The 16254-nt window shown below is 34.8% G+C and overlaps 1 protein-coding gene across 3 annotated transcripts in view; it reads left to right on the top strand.

Moving 5' to 3' along the window:
- Positions 1-6026, top strand: part of LOC131637091 (uncharacterized) — a 34946-nt gene extending 28920 nt beyond the window's left edge. For 2 of the 3 annotated variants that reach the window (XR_009294277.1, XR_009294275.1), the window contains exons 4-8: positions 4054-4146; positions 4313-4456; positions 4553-4911; positions 5252-5361; positions 5444-6026. The gene's annotated coding sequence lies outside the window, so the exon portion shown is untranslated. The remainder of the gene's footprint in view (positions 1-4053; positions 4147-4312; positions 4457-4552; positions 4912-5251; positions 5362-5443) is intronic. The other variant, XR_009294276.1, reaches the window with a different exon arrangement.
- The last annotated feature ends 10228 nt before the right edge of the window (positions 6027-16254 follow it).

Below are 16254 nucleotides of genomic sequence, written 5' to 3'. Positions count from 1 at the left end.
CCAAAAATATTATTGATACTATAATATGCTATCAATTAACATGCTTATAGTGACCTCATGCATAAAAACTGCACCTGCTCACATATGTGTCTCATTCTACCATTAACTACCTTTTACCTACTACACTATACATGCTAGCATTATTATCTATGGTGCTCTTGTTATTCTTCTATTCTTCTGTTTCTCTTTTTGATGTTGTCAAAGGGGGAGATAAATACAATAGATGCTGAGTGTACGGGGGAGCTTTGTGAAGAGACTTCTTGGTTGAGAGATAGATGCTGGATGTACGGGGGAGCCTTGTTGAGTCTTCATCACTTACTACCAAAGCTTCTTTTGACTATTGGTTTGCCATCATCAAAAAGGGGGAGTATGTGAATACAAGATTACACTCAAAGATGTTTTTGATTTATGGCAAACTCAAATGAGCATCCAAACAACAAGGAGGAATCAGAAAAGTAAAGCATTTGATCACTCATGAAAGCACAAGATGATCTACTATGCATACAAGTCAACTCAACACAAGCTGAACATGGAAAATGCAGAAAATCAGCAGTTAGGTCGACCTACTGTCAACCTAGGTCGACCTAAAATGAAGGAAAATCCATATACCTCTGCTAGGTCGACTCACAGTCCATTTAGGTCGACTCAAAATGAAGAAATCTTCATATCAGTCTGTTAGGTCGACCTACATGGCAACTAGGTCGACCTAATCTGTGAAAATGTTCCCAGAACGCACCAGAAGAGGATTCTGGTCGACCTACTCCTTCAACAGGTCGACCTAACTGGGAGCAAAATTCAGCAAGCTCTGTTAGGTCGACCTAAGCACTACAAGTGGTCGACCTAACTGATCAAGAAAGTCCAAAATTCAGTTATTCTTGATTCCAACTGCTATGCATCATATATATTGTGCAAGGGTTAATTATTCAGACACACCAACGACTGAAAGATACACAAACGCTTCTCATCTTCGTTCTTCATCATCTCCAACACAATTACACATAATCATTCTTGCGTTGCGGGTTAGTGATGAGTTCGATAACGTCCATGGAACGGAATTGAAGATTCCTAGTGGGTGAAGGTTCGTGGGGTTTGTTGGTGAATAAAATCTGCGGGTTTTGTCCTCCACGACGGGTGGTTCTTGGGGGTTTTTATCAAGAGGCGTTCATTGAGGATTCGGCTGAGTGTAACGATTGAGGAACGGGGAGTTCAAGGAATCAAGACACTGCAGAAGGGAATCAAAGTGAAGCTCTTGGATAACCTTGATCTGGCTCAAGATTAAGGGGGAAGAAGATTCAAAGGATCGACATAATTGGTTTATCGTTTATCGCTTTGTTATCTTCTTTGTATATACTACTTTCAACATTAATGAAAGATTACCCAATTTCAATTTGGAATTGGGGGCAGACGTAGTCGTAGCGAGGACGATCGACGAACTGCCTAAACAAATATCGTGTTCTTGTCGCTTTTACTTTCTCTTTTACTTTCTGTTCATAATTGGTTATAAGTGCGAAATTGATCAACGATTCGAGTGTTAAAATTGTGAATTAAAGTTCTGCACAAACATCACAATTCACCACAACTTGAATCACTATCAATTTGAACGTATCACCAAGTGTTTGTGTTTTTGCTTAATCCAATCTTACTGCATTGCAAATCAAAGTTGTCAATCTAGAAGTTAATTGGATTTCAGTTGTTAAACATATTGGTTAGCTATCATATTACTTCACCATCAATTCCACTTACTATTTGGTTTTGAAACACATACGACCTTTGCAATAGCGGTCCAGAATAGACGCAAGTCGATTCAGAACCGCTTTCGCTCAAGTCTGTAGAAAAATCTGTAAAAACTTAGTGAGATCTATTCACCCCCCCCTCTAGATCTATAGGCCAGCGTCTAACACATTTTTGTACATATCTCAATCTGTTTTTCTAAACTTTGAGTAACAAACCAAAAATGAAGGTTTTTCTTTAAATCTTCCCAAAAAATATACCATGGGCCTCCATGTAGGTATAAGTCCCAAGCCCCTTTGTAAATACCTGTTTACATAGCTTTGAATAAATTCAAGTGGACCTCTCCTCGAGTATAAGTCCCGAGCCCCCGTGTATACAAATGGATCATGCTTACAGGTATATTTCCTTCATAAACTCCATTATATACACACACTTTGTCATATATATATAATTGTTCATACCTGTGCATGTTTGTTCATACTTGTTCATGTTTGTTCATATGTGTGATATGTGTGCTTGTTCAACTTAGTACAACACTAGGTTCCCCATAGCCTCCTATTGGGCTTCGTGCAAAGAATCTCCCTAGTTTAGGTTAGGACATAGAGTATGGTTTCCCGGTGAAATCGCTCTAAGAGCTCAAACCAACTATACCATGCCTCCCCTTGGGCTTTGTACAAACGAGTGACCCTCCCATAGCCTCCTCTTGGGCTTACAATGCAAGGACCCTGGATTGTCCCTCCCATAGCCTCCTCTTGGGCTTACAATGCAAGGACCCTCGGATAGCCTCCTCTTGGGCTTCATACAAGGACCCACGGGCTTCTTATAAGCATCCCCCAATATCCAAATCAAATACCCTAGGAGATTAGACATTTATCATCTCTATGATAGGAGTATCTCTTCTATATCATCACAAACAATCAATCAATCAAACTTTTTGCCACAAGGCTGGCTAATCAATCAAACTTCTTTTGCCACAAGGCTGGCTAATCAATCAAACCGTTTTGCCACCGTACTGGCTGATTAATCAAAGTTTTTGTCACAAGGCTGACTTCATTGAAACTTTTGCCACAAGGCTGGCTGATTAATCAAAACTTTTTGTCACAAGGCTGACTTCATTGAAAGTTTTTGCCACAAGGCTGGTTAAACAAACAAAAACATCTTTATCATTCTAAGCGCCATAAGTGGCATGACCCAGGGCTTATAATGAAAAGATTTTCAAACAAAAAACAAACAGATGTATGTGATGATATAGATTAGATACATCGAACATTTAGATGACATTTGTCTCTTTTCCTTTGCTTCCACTAGCATAAGTGGGAACTACGATTGCTCTGACTTTCTCAACATCCCTTTGAGAATACGTAGGCACAAGGTCGATCCTTGGCGAGCAAAACAAAACAAAAAAAACCATTCAAACCTTAGCACCCGTAGACCCCGAGCTACAGATGCTCTGATTCCCTCTAAGGGATATGTATGCAGAGGATCGCGATGATCTTTGCGAGCATAATCAAACAAACACCTTAGGTCCCACCTATTTCACAACAGAACCTCCACCGTAACATAGAATGAAAAACAATAAAGAATCCTATAGAGTACTATAGATACGTTGGGTGCTAATACCTTCCCTTCGTATAACCAACCCTCTTACCCAAGATCTCTCCCCCCACTTTTAGGTTATTGCAGCTTTTTTCCTTTTCCTACTTTGGAAATAATAAAAAGTTTGGTCGGAACAAAAGAAAAATCATTTTTTTATGAGCACTCGAGCCCAAAGAAGGCATCAGGTGTCTCATCCCACAAAAAAGAGGAACAAAACGATTTTTCGCCCGCGACAGAATCCAGCATGCAAATCATTATGCAGTCACCTGCCTATTGCAGTTACTGTTAGTACTGCCACGCTGTGATTCATCAATATAGCCACATTAAAGGGCTGTAACAGTGACTGATACTGAACTAGTAATTTGCACAATACGAACACTTTTTTTAATAGTATTTTTGGCCAATGATTCACAATCAAAATATTACCCGCACATGCATTATAACAATGATAAGATTACAATGAAATAACAAGAACACAAACACACCAAGATTCAAGAGTTTGATTCTCTCCCCTTCCGAAATATAGAGTTTGATTTCTCCCACTAACCATGCAATAACTCCAAAATAACCCACTATGTTTTGCCTTATAACTATTTATTGAATATAACAGCCTACATAACTTGCTCCAAAATATATGAGTAGTGACTCTCACTTGGAAGGAAGTTTGTGAAATTCGCTGTTCTTTCGATTGAAATATTTGTTTTCCTTCCATGAATGGTGTTGCAGAAGGCAATGCAAGGGTTCATAAAGAAAATTGTGGGATTGATGAAGAGTGAACGTCTCTATGAGTCACAGGGTGGTCCTATCATCCTCTCTCAGGTTTAACCTCTGTTATTAATTGTTAGTAGTTTTTTGTGCATTTATAAACTGCCAAAATTCCCTTTTATTTTTTAGGAAAGGTACTAATTGTGGTTAACTTTTCTTCTAGATCCAGTTTTGTTTGTAACAACAACAATAATGATAGATACATTTTATGTTGTTTCAGATTGAGAATGAGTATGGGGCACAGAGTAAATTACTTGGACCTGTTGGCTATAATTATATGAGCTGGGCTGCAAAAATGGCTGTTGAAATGGGAACCGGGGTTCCATGGGTGATGTGCAAGGAAGACGATGCTCCAGATCCAGTGGTAATTTTTCTCACTCTCTCCCTTAGAGGTTGTTAACATTATGAACCGGTAACATCATGTGACTGATAAACTAGTATGTTTCCTGTTATGTGACAGATAAACACTTGCAATGGCTTTTATTGTGATAAATTTACTCCCAATAAACCTTACAAGCCTACAATGTGGACAGAGGCTTGGAGTGGCTGGTAATCATTTTTTACAGTTACTCCCATATTATGTAATTGCGGAAATGGTCTTGCGGAAATGTAAACCACTGACTTCAGTTTCTTCCTATGTTAGGTTGGAGTGCAAACATCTCAGATGGAAATGTTTCCTACAAATACTCATATGTTCTCATGGGAGAGTTTCGATGAAGATACTTCTTCTAGTTCTACAAATACAATCACTGCTTCTGGTCTCTTGGAACAGATAAATGTAACATGAGATATAAGTGATTACCTTTGGTATATAACTAGGTAAGATTGATTTTGTAAGTTGTTTACATTTTTCTCCTTTTGGTTCTCTAGCCGTTCTTTATTTTCATCCAACATACGTTAACAATGACCATTATTGAGTCGTAATGCTTAGCATTTCTCTTACATCTTTCTAGCATCGTAAAGATCACTTGCAAGTTGCATCAACCATGGAAACAGATAACTGATATTTCTAGATTCTAGATGTTGTACCGAATATTGACATCTAAAATTGCTCGACTTTGACATTTTGACTGAATCTCTAAGGTTTCAGCGGCTAAAAGAAGGAGATTTAAAAACCATTTTTGCTGTACTGATTTATTTCATATCGATGTGTCTACAGCGTTGATGTTGATTCGTCCGAATCCTTTCTCCATGGAGGCAAACTCCCTTCTCTCATTGTTCAGTCCACTGGCCATGCTGTGCATGTTTTTATCAATGGTCGACTTTCTGGTATGTAGTTAATTTTCTTCTTTAGTAGATCACGCTTCCATAGAAAAGGGAAAAGAAACATGATATACATGATTGAAAACAGGCTCTGCCTATGGAACGAGGGAGGGCAGGAGATTCAGATATATTGGCGATGTAAATCTTCCTGTCGGAACAAACACTATAGCTTTGCTGTGTTGCTGTTGGACTTCCAGTAAGTTTTGTTTTCCACCCTTATTTTCAGAAGATCATTCTACTATGGATTTTATTCTTCACCTACTACTTAGTGCTTACTGATATCATTCTTTTTTTATAATGTTTCAAAAGTTTATAATTTTTTTTTAATTTGAGATAGAAATTACCTGCGGATTTACCTGCGGAAGTTTCCTGCGGATTTACCTGCGGAAATTTCCTGCGAATTTACCTGCGGAATTTGCTGCCGAAAATATTACCCACGAAGGTTTTAGCTGCGGACGTAAAACCGCAGGAAACGTTTTTCCTGCGGAAATTTGGCTAAAATCTGCAGGTAATTCCGCAGGAAATTTGTGTATTTCTAGTAGTGAAACCTGTCTTAATTGATGTCCTGAACACGAACACACTCATCAAATATGTGGGAGATGCGTAAAAACTCAAAATCGAATTCAAAAAACCTTACCAAACCTGGGCAGCTGAACGGTGCGGTTCAGAGATGCTTTTAGCTTGCTTCCAGTTCTATGATCGATCCTTAATACCTCAGAAACAAGAAGGGGCGTTCAGACGTGCATGAGAATGGCTGCCACTCCCAAAACGATGGTGCAAGTTGTTATGTAATTTTTGAATGCAAACCCTAGTGTCCTTGGTTCTTTTTTCGTCCTCTCTTCATCTGGCCATGTTGTGTATATATTGTGAACCAATTAGGTCAAACCTTTGGGCTTGGATCTCATGTAATTATAAAGATTGATATTTGTTTGGAAATCATATGAAAACTTTCTAATTTTGGTCAACCCTCTTCATAACATAAGCAAACGAATTTCTTGGACCTTGAGGAGTATTTTTGGGCTTCTATATGATCAGGAACTAAAGCCTTATCCATTGATCCATTAAGCTTATATTTTGTTTAATTTATTTAACATTTATATGAATAAAATTCAAACAAAATATAAATAAATATCACAAAATTAATATTATGGATTCATGAATGATTTTAGATTGACTTTGATTTGTAACATTGATCACATAATCCTTTATTATTTATTTATGATTTCTTTGATTTTAAATTGAATTTAATTGAATAAATTCAAATAAAAATGCAATAAAATCAAGGAATAAATAATATTTGGTTTATGGGCCTCTTATGAGCTTAAAATCACGTGAGAAAACCAAAAGTCAAAGCCCAATACTCAAAAATTGAAAATTTGCCAATTAGGGTTTTGCCCTTTCCTTGAAAATCGACCAACTTGTACCAAGCGTATCTCCCTCATTTTTAATCATATGAAGGTGTTCTTATACTTTTTAGAAGACTCAAAGAGTCCTCTAAAAGATCCTTTTGGTTTCATATTCATTGAAGTTTCCATGTTTGTGTACACTTCTTTGCAAAAAGATGACTTTTGTTGACTTTTAGAAGGACCTGTGATGTTCCATGTTAAAGTTATGGCTGGTCAAAGTTCAGTTGACTTTCTCCTATGACAACCCTAATTTAGAAACTTTTGAAATTGTTGATTTTTTATCTTTCCTTGATGAACCATGATCAATCCTTGATCAAATGGTGAATGATACTTCAAAATAAGGATGTTTACAAAAAATCAGGAGTTTTGACTGTACTTTGACCACAGTTGACTTTTAGGCCAAATTAGTCGACTGTTGACTTTCTGAGCAATTGAGTGACCAATCCTTTGAATTAGAGCCTGGATTTTTTCATGGAGATAATTTGAAACATCATAAGCCATATGAGATGCATTGGAGCTTTTGATCCATTGATTTTCTTCAGAACAACACAAACCCTAGTTTCTTGAGCCTTTGTTTAGGAGGGATGTCTTTGAGCTTTGTACCTTGATCTGAGTTTGTTTTAAGAAAAATAAGATGGGAAAATTTTGGGGTATGACACTATGAAACCATGCCCTTTGCATTTTCTCAACATAGCCTTGTATCTTTCCCAAGCTTCATTCAAAGATTCATCACTACCTTGCAAGAATACTGCAATCGTTGTTTTTGCATCAAAGAAGCGATTTTGAGAATAAAATCTTTCCAAGATCTTTTCTTCCAAGATATTCCAATCATTCGTAACAACTTCAGGTTAATCAAGATACCAATCCTTCGCTTTAGAGAGTAAGGAGTGTGGAAAAAATCTCTTAAAGAGTGTTTCTTCATCGGCTTGAGCAACTCTCGTGGTACCCACAAACTCATTGAATCAAGTGAGATGAGTATAAGGGTCTTTATGGTCCAATCCGGCAAAAGGACTAGCACAAATAAAATGTAGGATACCTATCTTTAATTCGGAAGTCCGCCCGTTGGCGGCAGTTCTAGAGAACTGTGGATTAAGTCTTGGACTATTTGCAAACGGAGTGGTAGCAGTCATGGTGACAGCCGTGGGTTGTATGATGGCTTTTACTTCATCTTCTACAAACGTTTCGTGAAGGAGCAATCCTTCTAGTGACTCGTCAATTGTTTCTAGATTTTGTGACGATGATGGTATTTCGTTGTCTCGTGCTTTTGCTAACTTTGCTTTTCTTCGTGTTTTGCTGTTGATATTCCTAGTTGTTCTTTCAATCTCCGGATCAAAGAGAAGTTAATCGTTGGGAACTTTGTTGCGCATACACCAAGTTCTACAAAACTAACAAATGAGTGAAACAACAAAATTAAAATAAAGTAACAAACTCAAAATTATGAGACTATTGCAATGCGTGCAATATTGACACCAATCCCCAGCAACAGCGCCAATTTGTTGAAAGTATTTTTGGGTAAATATTTTCTATATATCGTATACACAGGGATTGGTTTAATATTACTGTCGTTCTATAGTCTAATTACTTTGAGTAGGTAAAAATATGTGGTTTTGGTTTACTATTATAAAGTTGCTTTTAAACATAAACAATTATCAAAATGAGAATGCTGAAAATTGGTTAACAATGGAAGAGATATGTTGAGCTTTAGGGTTCATTACCCTATTCCTACGCAATTTATTAATTAAATCATAAGTGAAGCATTATTTGAATTATTATCTTCATTTATACTCAAACTTGAGCTCATGTCTCAGATCAAGTTAGATAATCTTTTACCGTTATAAGATTCGATCTCTCAGAATATCAATATCGATAAGAGTAATAAAGCAAGATAATTATGAAAACTCATTCATGATTCCATCTCTGCAAATTATGAACGAATCAATATAGTAACCTAGATCAAAAGGTTGAACCTTTTCTTTCGATCAAAAGTTCAACATTAATTTAACATAAAAATGAGGTTTCTTATTGATAATAGACTCAAATAATTGTTCACAAGAAATTAATCAATAGTAATGCATAATCATAAGTTAACCACTACCTTAAACTCAACACAAGAGGATTAGCTCTCCATGAATATGAAAAACACACAAAGTTGGATTGAGGTATTCATCTTGATCAAAAGAATCTCTTCAATTGGTGTAGAATCCACCTTCAATTGTTGTTCTCTACTGTAGAATCGGATTTCTCTCTCAATTTTGCTCACCAAAAATTGTACATCCATAATGACAACAAAGGTTTCTTTTTATCATACAAAATCCTGATTCTCCGTGTTCGCGGCGCGACACAAATTCCCGCGACGCGGACCAAAATAGCGGGTTTGGCGCGGCGCGCCTGTAATCCTCGGTTTTTTTGTGGGATGCGAATTGACTCTTCTTTTATTTTTTGAGTTGTGAAAATCAGAGAGTCGCCACCGACTTTTATTTTATCCAATTAAGGAAAGGTTTATAAAAGAAACAGAAAAAGACCTTAAAGAGATTTTGGGTTCGGGGGTAAGTTATACAAAGGGAAGGTGTTAGCACCCTTTGTATCCATTGTTATCCATGGGCTCTTAATTGCTTAGCTCACTTGTTTGAATCGTTTGTCTTGCTTTAAAATGCTTGTATGTGGTTTTAAATATTTTGTAAAGAATTAACTTTGTAATGATCCTTGTGTGGATGTATACAAAGTGTTTATCTTTTGAAAGATATTTTGATGATTTGAAAAAAAGATTTTTTTTTTTAACTTCGTAATAATCCTTGTTTGGATATATACAAAGTGTAGTCTTTTTTGAAAGTTTGTTTTAAAAAAAAACAGTGATGTGTAAGAACTTTTGTTGTTTTTGATTGAGCAAGCAATTAGGAGGTATACCCTAAGTTTATAAGGTTATTTCCTATTTCTTTAGAAAATTTTCCTTGACTGGATACCAAAGAAAAATTTGAATTGTATTTGAAATAGTAGAATCGATTTTGAAAAGAGTAACAGAGGGATTACCCTAAGAGGTGCAAGTGTGATTGTGTATTGTTTTCAGATATATTATCTTTGAGATTAGTGATCTAGCGCTTCAATTTTTATTCTTGACATACACGCAGTTTTATATGTACAGAAATTAAAGTGCGGGAATGTAAAATGCGGAAAATAAATCTACGCTATTACATCGATTGTGCGAGAAATGTAAACTACGCTATTTACATGAATTTGACAACCTATACACTTATCTAAGAATTTAAATTGCAATAAGATAAAGGGAAAATATTTTTGGATTTTTGGATGGTTGATTTTAATTAAGATTAAGGCATAATTAATTTAATTAAAAGGTCAAAAATTAGAAATAAAATTTGAACCTAAAAAATTAAGTCTAAAATATGTCCAAGTTGTTTGTTAATTAATTTTAAAATAAATTTTTTTTTTTTTTGTGATTTTTTGAAATTGTTTTGGAGATTATTAAGTTAATCAACATATAATTATACAAATAATTATACACATAAATTAAACTTAAAGAGAAAAATATTCTAATTATGTACAAAATTAGTTTATAATATATAAACTTAATTTAATAAAAAAAATATTTTTTTCTGATTTTTTTATTGGTTAGGAATAATTAAAAGATAAATATATAGTATTATCTAATTAATTAAACAAAACATTTTAATTATTAAGAAAAATAAAATATTTTTGTGTCAAAAATTAAGACAATATTTTATCAACCTAAAATATTTTTTTGCATATTTTTTTGACTTTTTAAAACCATTTTTAATCAATTTAAAAGAGAAATTAAATTAATTTAAAAGAAATATAGAAAAAAAATAAATAGAAGGATCCTATGTGGTGCTCCTCTGAGGGAGCATGGTGGACTACGCGCTCACGTGTGCTGGATGGAGAATCAGATGCATCTAATGGTGAATAGAGTGAGGCACATGGCAAGAGTGTGGACTGCAAAGCACAGGAACCGAAGGATTCAAAAAAGCTGACGCGCGCTTTCTGGCCTATTAGGGCCTGCCACACTTCATCTTCTTCCTTCCTTCCGTTGCTAAAACCTTTGCAACCGTAGCTAAAGCTTTTAGTTACGGTTTTTGTCCGTAGCTACAAGACCTGTACGTGTCAAAATTTCATACAAGCAATATAAATTATTTAGGAGACCATGGTTCAGCTTAAAATCGTCCCCTGAGTTCAAATATGCCACTGGTTTCCTCTAATTTTGCCTAAATCAAAGGATCCCAAATTTTAGCTTAAGAACCCTAGAATGGTATCTCCATGAATACACAACCAAACCTTAATTAAATGTCCAGAATCGTTCAGAGTGTGATACTAAACACAAATCTACAAATTAAACATGTTAATTATGCTTGAAAGATTGTATTCGTGTTCATTTTTGTTGGAACAAACTGTGAGCCTTAGTGGATGATTCTGAGTGCTTTGCTTGCTGAAAATGATTGGGATAGGTTCAGGGATGTTTGAGGATCGTGTTTAGATAATTATTTGGACTTGAAATTAGCTTAAACTCAGAATTCGAAATCTAAATTTCTTTGAAAATTTCAAGTTGATACAAGTGTGATACAAGTATGATATTGGTTCAAAATTCGTGTGTGTGTCCTTGCTGATGTGTTCTAAGCTATTTATAAGCAGTAGAGGTGCTGCAAACTTAAGCTAACAAGCTTTGAGTGTCTTTGAACTTTTGAATTTTTTAATAATAAAAGCTTTGAATTTCTTGGCCATGGCTTTAATTTTCTTCACCCCTCTTGCCATAGGTCTTCTGTACCTCTATGCTGCAGAACTTGGATCAAACTTGGTGACTCAAGCTAAGGATAAAAGCCTTGAATCATTATCTTGAACTATTTCTTTTTTAATTTAACTTTAAATGAAATAAAATAAAATTAAAAAAGAAATAAAAATTCATGGGCCTAATGTTGGTCGTGGGAGCCCTTTAACATCATTAGAAACATGTTTGGATCATGAATGCTTGGCCTCTTTTGGAAAAAAAACAATTTTGATCAATGCTAGTTTCATGCATTTTCCCAAAAAATAGCCGACTTCAACAAGGCATAACTCCCTCAATTTTGATCATATGAAGGAGTTCTTGTACTTTTTAGAAACCTTAAGATGTCCTCTACAAGCTACTATGGAAGCTTTTTTGCATTTGGAGAAGTTATCTTGATGTTATGGGCTTTGACAAAAAACCACTTTTTGTTGACTTTGAAAATGACCTGTAATGTCTTGGCTCATATTTCCCAAATGGTAAATCCAATGACCATGGGACCAATTTCATTTGAAAGATAGTTGAATTTCCTTCAAAATAAGCTTTTGTTGGAATTTTTCGGATGAACGAGGAGAGAGTTATGGCCGGTCAAAGTTCAGTTGACTTTTTAGGAGAAAACCCTAATTTTGAAACTTAGAGTTTTGTCGATTTCTGAACTTTTCTTGATGAATTATGATCAACCATTGATCAAATGATGAATATTTTGACAAAATATGGATGTTGACAAAAAAATTCATTTTTTGATTGTATGTTGACTTTTCGTTCAAACTGGTCGTCTGTTGACTGTTTGAGCTGTTGACTGTGCGTCCGAGCGAGTCGAAGTTCGAAAATTTGTCTGGTGGTACTTTGAGACATATGGAGATCCATGAAATCCATTTGAGGTCTCAAAAAACTTGTTCTCCTGAAAAAAACAAAAACCCTAGTTAGGGACTGTTTGTGTAGGAGACAGTTAAGCGTACCTGATTTTTGTGCAGTGTTGAGTCTCTGCTGATCTTGTGATTATCAGAAGACTTCTAGAACAAAAATCTTGGAAATTTGAAATGCGAAAGATTGACTTGACTGATGGTACAAACACGGAGAATCGTGCTGTCAGCGAGTTTGATTGTTAATTGGCTGTTCAGGCATTAACGTAACATTTAAAGTGAAAACTTAACAGTTAAAGTTAATTTTTTTCTTTTTTTTTGTTGTGTTAATGGTGAAAAATTATTTACATGATTTGTTAGAAAAACAAAAACATAATAAATAAATAAAATATACTGTACGCGATCGAAATTACCGATAATAAAATTGAAAAGGATTTAATGCACAGAAATAAATATTTATAAACACACATAATATTATCTCGATAATTAAACGACGGTACAACAGATAGTACAATATTTAATGCTGACAGTACAAATATTACATAAAAATATAGTGAACAGTACGACAAATACAATGAACGGTACGTTATTTGAAAGCGAAAGATACGACAAACTTTAAGTATGACGATTAAAAACCCATGCTATAAACAACAATATATAGATGTACGGGAGTGCAAGCATCCCAGGTCCGCATTTTTCAGGACTATGTAGACAGAAAAAGGACATGATCATCACAAAAATAGTGATGATAGCAAGAAAAAACGTATCCACCCACTTTGCCATTTTTTCCGGGGAAGAAGAGAAAATAATTATGAGATAGTATGATAGAAATTTGGGAGATGAGTGAAATTTGATGTGAGAATTTATGGAAAAAATGAGGGGTATATATATATATAGAGTGAAAAGAAGGATGGAGACGTTGGGGAATGAAGTGGTACCGTACAAAAAAGGAAAGTTTGAGTGGTAGTAGGATTTGAAAGAAAGTGTATGGTAGGGTTTGAAAAGAAAGATGTATAGAATAAAGTTAGGGTTTGATTTGAAAGAAAAAGATTTGAAAATAAAGAAAGAGATTTGAAAACAATAATATAGTACAAAAATTAGTGGGAAACAACCAATAATAATTTAATTGTTACCAGTACAGTCTGAATCCCTGGACTCTGCGCCTGTAAAATTTAATTCTGTACCAATTGCGTCAGTATTATTTATCTGAAAAATAAATCTCAAATAAACAGCGTGTGAAGTGATAAACAATATTTGGCGTTTGTGTAAGAATAAATTCAACAGCGAACCAAAATACCGTATAAAAACATTCTAAAAACTGAGTATTCATAAAATCAGGATATTTATGAAATAAAATCCAAGATTATATGAAACTCCCAATTTTTAGACAGAGGTCTATTGCCTTCTCTCTGAAAAAAAGATGCGGGCAAATTTTGGGGTATAACAGTTGCCCATATTCAATCTTCTTAAACCTGAAGAGACCGATTGGAATCTTAAGGTAGAAGATGATTGAATATTTAGATGCCCTGAAATTTGCACTTACCTTCACCGGAAGTGATGTTGGAAATTGCATTGAATGTGGCTTGATAAATATTGTTGGCGGATCAAAACATTACCTGAGATGGGCTTTCAGATTCCATCTAGTGAATGTGTTGATGGTTTGTTTATCAGAATGAATCCATTGATTATATCTTGATGAAGGATTTAAATCTCTGTGTTGACCGTTACGGATCCGTCCGAGGTTACCGCTTTAAATCTTGGAGGTTGATCGTTACGGAACTGTCCAAAGTTTCCGCTTTAGATTTTGAATGTTGATCGTTAGTGTTATACCCCAAAATTTGCCCGCATCTTTTTTCAAGAAAACTCCAATCTGAAAATTAAGAGTCTCATATAATCATGGATTTTTATTTCAACAAATATCCTGACATATGAAATACTTAGTTTTTAGAATTTTTCTTATACAGTAATTTGGCTTGCAGTTGAATTTATTCTTACGCAAACGCCAAATACTGTTTATTACTTCACACATGCTATTTATTTATTTACAGATAAATAGTACTAACACAATTGGTACAGAGTTAAATCTTTTTGCAGGCGCAGAATCAGGAAACTCAGACTGTACTGGTAACAAGTAGATTATTATTATCTTTTGTTTCCCACTAATTTTTGTACTATATTCCATTATTTTCAAAAATCTTTTCAAATCTCTTTTTCAAAAATCAAATCCTAACTTTATTCTCTACATCTCTCTTTTTCCCAACACTATCATACACTTTCTTTCAAATCTTACTTCCACTCAAATTCTCCTTTTGTACGAAATCACATCATTCCCCAACGTCTCTATCCTTCTTTCCACTCTATAAATACCTCTCATTTTTTCATAAAAATCTCACATTAAATTCTAATTCATCTCTCAAATTGCTACTTCATAATCCATCCTTTCTTCTTCCCCGACAAAATGGCGAAGCGGTGGGAAACGTGTTTTCTTATGGTCATCACCATTGCTACGGTGATCATGTCTTTCTTCTGTCTACATAGCCCGGAACACTGTGGACTTGGGATGCTTATGCTCCCATTCATCTACATGTTACTTTTTGTAGCATGGGTTATCAATCGTCATTCTTAAAATTTGCCGTATTTCTTATTTCTTAAATGTACCGTTTATTCGTCGTACTGTTCAATATAGTATGTAATATTTGTACTGTCAGTATTAAATGTTGTACTATTTGTCATAATATTGCTTAATTACTCAGATAATATTTTGTGTGTTTTCTGCCAGTCAAATATTCATTTTTCTGTGCATTAAATGATTTTCAGGGTTATTATCGGTAATTTTGCCCGCATACAGTAAATATTAGTTATTTATTATGTCTGTGTTTTTTTTTAACAAGTCATGTAAACAAACTTTCATTTTTCACATAAAACAAAAACAACAAAAAAAGAAAATTAACTTTGACTGTTGATTTTTCACTCTAACTGCTACGTCAATACCTGAACAGTCAGTTGACAGCCAAACTGCTGGCAGTACAATTCTCAGTGTTTTGTACCATCAATCAAATCAATCTTTTACAATTCAAAATTCCAAGATTTTTGTTCTAGAAGTCTTCTGAATATCACGCTATTAGCAGAGACTCAACACTGCACAAAAATCAGGTACGCTTAACTATCTCCTACACAAACAGTCCCTGACTAGGGTTTTCTTGTTTTTACAGGAGAAACAAGTTTTTGAGACCTCAAATGGATTTCATGCACATCCATATATCTCAAAGTACCATCATACAAATTTTCAAACTTCAATTCACTCAGACGCACCGTCAGCAACTCAAACAGTCAACAGACGACCCGTTTGACCAAAAAGTCAACAGACAGTCAAAAATGAAATTTTTTGTCAAAGTCCATATTTTGTCAAAGGATTCATCATTTGATCATTGGATGATCATAATTCATCAAGGAAAGATCAAAAATCAACAAAACCCTAAGATTCAAAATTAGGGTTTTTGCCTGAAAAGTCAACTCAACTTTGACTGGTCATAACTCTCTCATCCTTCATCCAAAAAATTCAAACCAAAGCTCATTTTTAAGGAAATTCAATTATCTTTCAAATGCAATTGATCCCATGGTCATTGCATTCACCATTTGAAAAATATGACCAAAGACATTACAGGTCATTTTCAAAGTCAACAAAAAGACACTTTTTTCAAAAGGACACCCAAGGAGCATCAAAAATCATTTTGACATGAGACTGAAGACATTGGTTAGAGGACTCTTTGAGGTTTCCAAAAAGTGCAAGAACTCCTTCATATGACAAAAATTGAGGGATTTACACCTTGTTTAAGTTGGC

Source organism: Vicia villosa, unplaced genomic scaffold (assembly GCF_029867415.1).
Source record: "Vicia villosa cultivar HV-30 ecotype Madison, WI unplaced genomic scaffold, Vvil1.0 ctg.001911F_1_1, whole genome shotgun sequence".
Taxonomy (NCBI): domain Eukaryota; kingdom Viridiplantae; phylum Streptophyta; class Magnoliopsida; order Fabales; family Fabaceae; genus Vicia; species Vicia villosa.
The sequence above is the reverse complement of the archived record's forward strand: the minus strand, read 5'-3'. Positions and strand labels throughout refer to the sequence as shown.